This window comes from Rhagoletis pomonella, unplaced genomic scaffold (genome assembly GCF_013731165.1).
Source record: "Rhagoletis pomonella isolate Grant_MI unplaced genomic scaffold, Rhpom_1.0 Rhpom_scaffold_00014, whole genome shotgun sequence".
NCBI lineage: Eukaryota > Metazoa > Arthropoda > Insecta > Diptera > Tephritidae > Rhagoletis > Rhagoletis pomonella.
In genome coordinates this window covers 10,736,704-10,741,175 of record NW_023458568.1, presented here as the reverse complement: position 1 = coordinate 10,741,175, position 4,472 = coordinate 10,736,704, and the positions used below count along the sequence as shown (strand labels likewise).

Genomic DNA, 4,472 nt, shown 5'->3' with positions numbered 1-4,472 from the left:
AAGATATGCATATAAAAAACAGATATGAGGAGTTCCATAATAAAACGTAATAACTCAAATTTTAATTTTTTCGAATATCGTATGGGATGTAAAGGTATCCACACACCTACGCGATTCTGTCGCAACGAATCCGCACCGTTTTTGATGCTACAGACTAGAGATGGGCAAAAGTCACGCATGAGCGTGAGCGGATTTCAGTGAAAAATCACGTAATATCCGTGATCGTGCGTGCCTGAAATTTTCGCGTGCGTGAGTTAGATTTTCGTCAATCACGTCATTTTCACATATGTATGTATGTACTTATTTGTATTTTAATCTAAAATAAATTCGTAAACTTACTGTTTAACTTTCACTAGAGTGGCAACATTTATTCTTTTTCCTTTGAAATTGTTGGAGGCATTCTGTAATATTCATTTGTACATCTGCAGCTTTTCGGTTTGCCTACAGTTAAGCGCAAACTTTAAAGAAATTGCATGTCAATGTCACTCAAGTATGTGTTGTAACAGGGATAGTACCGGGCGACTTTTTCCAAGCAATTGCTTTGAATTAGTTTTCATAACGCCTAACAGAGTAAATCTTGATCTCTTTTTGTGCTGGCAACAAAATCGAATCAGGCCGCCGATGAACAGCTGAAAAGTGCTACTATTTTCACATCTATTCCACTCTTACTTAGGTAGACTGCACTTGAAGAAAAGAGCGCTCGCCCTCAGCACGATTCCCAAATTCTGGATGATGACATTCCTTCTACCTCGTAAAGGGCAAAAACCCGTGCAACTTTTGACGAATTCAAAGATGCGACAAATGAATCTGCAGAAACAGTTTTTGAAGAAATTAATACGGAAATACAGATGTATTTGAAAAAATCGGAAAACAAAAGTTGTAATGATGTTTTAAAATTTTGGGAGAAAGCTAAAGATTTGCCCCTTCCTAGAAGTCTTTCAAGGCAAATTTTAAACATAGCAGCTAGCTCAGCAACTGGTTTCTAGAATTCGAGTTTTTTCTGTTTCAGTTTCAGGCAGAATTCTGGAAGAAAGACGTACACGACTGCTTGGTGAAAACCTCGACAAAATTCCTATTGTCATTTTAATATTACAAACGTTGAATAAATATTGATACCAATTCTTTTTTATACACTTAGGTCTCTTTTTATGCGGATTATTTCGCAGTAGAGATTTTGCTTTTTTGAGAGTTTTTATTACTTTTTTCAGTGTGTAAAAGACAATGGCGCGTATTCATAGTCCAGCAACTAAGTCGAAACTAACAAAGTTGCAACTTAAATTTAAGTACCAACTTAAAATTTACTGCTCCTATGAGCATTTCAGACTTCTACTAAGTAGTTTCGACTTAGTTTACGATATTACAAAACAAGTGCGAAAATGTATCGATTTTTCTTTACGATATTTTGGAAAAATTAAATTTTTATTAAATAATGTCAAATTTGATCATCCGTTTATGTAATTTTTATTTTCATTGTATGATTATGCAAAAGAATAAGATATTATTTTTTTGTTGATTGTGTGAAATAGCCAGAACAACCGCAGTGATGTGAAGTCGATGTTTATCGAAAGCATGCTGTGAAACATACAAATAGTAGATATCTAAATGTTATGCACAAATTTACTTAAAAAGAACTAGCGTGAAACTGACTTATTATTTGAGAATTTATCTAAATTATTCCAATTATAAAATTGTGAAGTAGCTTTATTCGAATTGTAATACGCATTTAATTTCATCTTCCGATTAAAATGGATCGATCTTTGTAAATTTTAATTGGAGATAATTCAATATTATCAAAATCACCCTCTACCAACTTAATTTTTACATATTTCGTCTGTTTTCCCTTAATTTGATAAAATACTTCTTCCTAGTTACGACTTAGTTGCAGCTGCAGCCGAAACTAAATTTTAAATTGGTACTTAGCCAGAAAAGTCGAAACTAAGGCGACTATGAATAGCTTTAGTTGTGACTTAGAATAGTTTCGACTTAGTTGAGTACTAAATATGACTATGAATATGCGCCAATGCTTCTGATAAATAATTTGTCTTTGTATTCTTACATAATAATAATAGATTGGCGCTTACACATAAGTGGAGCTTCTGAGTGCCTTGATGTTGTCACACAAAGGGGAGGGACCTACAGTTTTACGCCGACTCCAAACGGCGATTGTATTTTTACGAGAACCTGTTTTTCATGGCTGAAATACACTCGGAGGTTTGCCATTGCCTGCCCAGGGGCGACCGTCGTTAAGAAAAAACCTTTTTTCTAAATTTTTTTTATGTATTCTTACATAATTCATGTATTTATTGTGGTATTTTTATTATTTTTTTTTTAAATACAGATAAAATTTTATTTATTTCATTAATGTTCGGTTTTACATGGAATAATAAGTGTTGAAGTTAAGAAATAAATAGTTTTTTTGCTCAATAATGCCTCACTGGATTTTTTTATGCGGTTTTTTAGAATTTATGCGGTTTTTTTAAATGCTGGAACGCATCCCGTTTTTGTATGAAAGTAAATAACTTTTTAATGCGGATTTTTTTATGCGGCTTTCTGAGGAACGCATGTACCGCATAAAAAGAGATTTAAGTGTACTTGTAATAGATAAATAAGTATGTATATCGGAAATTTGTTAAAATAATAATAGTGCCTTCAGCCCTTGCTAGGCGTTTGGCCAAGCTTTTGTAATAATACTTGTGTGATAAAAGGCTATTTATATGAAATACTATTTATATAAAGTTTAAATTTCAAAAAAATGTCCGTGAGAAACCGTGCGTGAGCGTGCGTGATTGAAAAAATAGGCGTCGTGAGCGTGCGTGAATGTGATTGAAAAAAATATAGCAGGACGTGAGTGTGCGTGCTTTAAAAAACCATCAACATGAGCGTGCGTGAACGTGAGCCAAAATTACTTACGTGCCCATCTCTACTACAGACGTTACTGCTTCGAAAAGGCAAGTACGCACCCATCTGTGCGATTTTATCGCAGCAAAATCTGTCAATTTATAGACAACCAAAAAGTATTTATCAACAAAAATAAAATTCTTAACTTTTCTACATCAAATATGTTTTGTTTTCTTACGTTCGATTTTGTTTTAATATTATAAAATCCTTCCATTGACCTTTTTCGTTCGCAAAACAAGGAAGTCTGCGATTTCGGTACGACCAAAAGAAGAACTGTGAATGTTCGAATAAATCGCTGCAGCAAAATCGTACAAGTGTGTGGTTCCTCATTTAAACCTATAGTCGGCATTGTTGTGATTTTTGTCAGAACAGATTCGCACCGACAGAATCGCGTGGGTGTGGGTACTACATATTAAAATCTAAAGACTGTACCGAAAAGAAACTGCACACTTTCCAATTCCGATTTATTGAAAAGTAGGCGCTTGATGAAATTTTTTTGGGTGCCGTTAGAAAGCGAGAAAGTTTGTCATTCAGCCGTGCTCCCATTTCCACTTACTTTTGCAATTTGCGTTTTTGTCAAAATCGTACGTTTTTATTTTTGGGTGCTCCTAAATTCGCAACTTGTTGTTATCGATAAGTGCCATTTTCCACATCGTTTCCAGCATTCCTGAAAGCCATCCCTTGAAGGTATGCAACAATTATCGCACATGTTTCTTCCGCACCAAATCGTAAATCTTCGTTGCTTCGATAAATTTTCGTTGCCCAAAACGGAGATAGGTATAATAAATAGTTAATTAAACAAATAAAATCAACATAAGAAGTAAATTTTAGGACGCAAAAAATATCGCAAAATATAATGGGCATAATCCGAAATAAATTTAAACTAAGCTAGCTTGTTATTTATGTTAATTTTGCCATTTACTTTTCATTCCACCGTCTCACCGGCAACCGATTTGAAACCGCAAAAATTTTCCGATTTGCGAATATTGGAGCACGTAATTTTGCGATTTGAAAAGTAAAACGAAAAATATTTGCGATTCTGAAAATGGGAGCACGGCTAATTGTTTTTTTTTTTAATTCTATAGTTTACGCGATGGGGTAAAATTGTTTACAATTAGTGCACTGAAAAGGAATTTCGTATCGACACACATAGGGGTATTTGACCGAATTAGGCGGCCAAAATAATTTGTATTAAAATTTTAACTCTAAGGGCGGGATTCACAGTGCTTAGTTAAACGATTCTTAACTTAACCACCAACAAGGGTTTAACTTTGAATTTATATTCAGAGTAGAGATGGGCGCGGGATATCGGGACCCGCGGTACTGATTTCAAATTGGACGGGCGGGAGGGACCAAAATCCTTTCCAGACACTCCCGACAAAACCGAAACCTCAGCAAATTCGTAACATCTTCCTTAAAAACGTGTGAAATATTGACTTTTTTATGTTTTATAGGGGCAAAACGAACAGCAAAGCAAAACAAAATAATCGGAAGTTGCCAGATCTATCATTATTTTATATTTTTTGTTATTTATAATTAACTAGCCGGCCATGTCTGCGCGAGGCTTCGCTATG

At 34.5% G+C, this 4,472-nt stretch overlaps 1 protein-coding gene and 1 long non-coding RNA gene across 5 annotated transcripts in view; one reads left to right on the top strand and one right to left on the bottom strand.

The window, feature by feature from the left end:
- The window catches only part of LOC118749220 (cleavage and polyadenylation specificity factor subunit 5), a 590,731-nt gene that overhangs the window by 471,080 nt on the left and 115,179 nt on the right, over positions 1 to 4,472 (top strand). The gene's annotated exons all lie outside the window — the stretch shown is intronic.
- On the bottom strand, positions 88 to 836 carry LOC118749222. The gene is made up of 3 exons (XR_004994179.1): positions 516 to 836; positions 340 to 458; positions 88 to 232 (listed from the first exon to the last, which is right to left on the bottom strand). It is a non-coding gene; the product is annotated as an uncharacterized LOC118749222 (long non-coding RNA).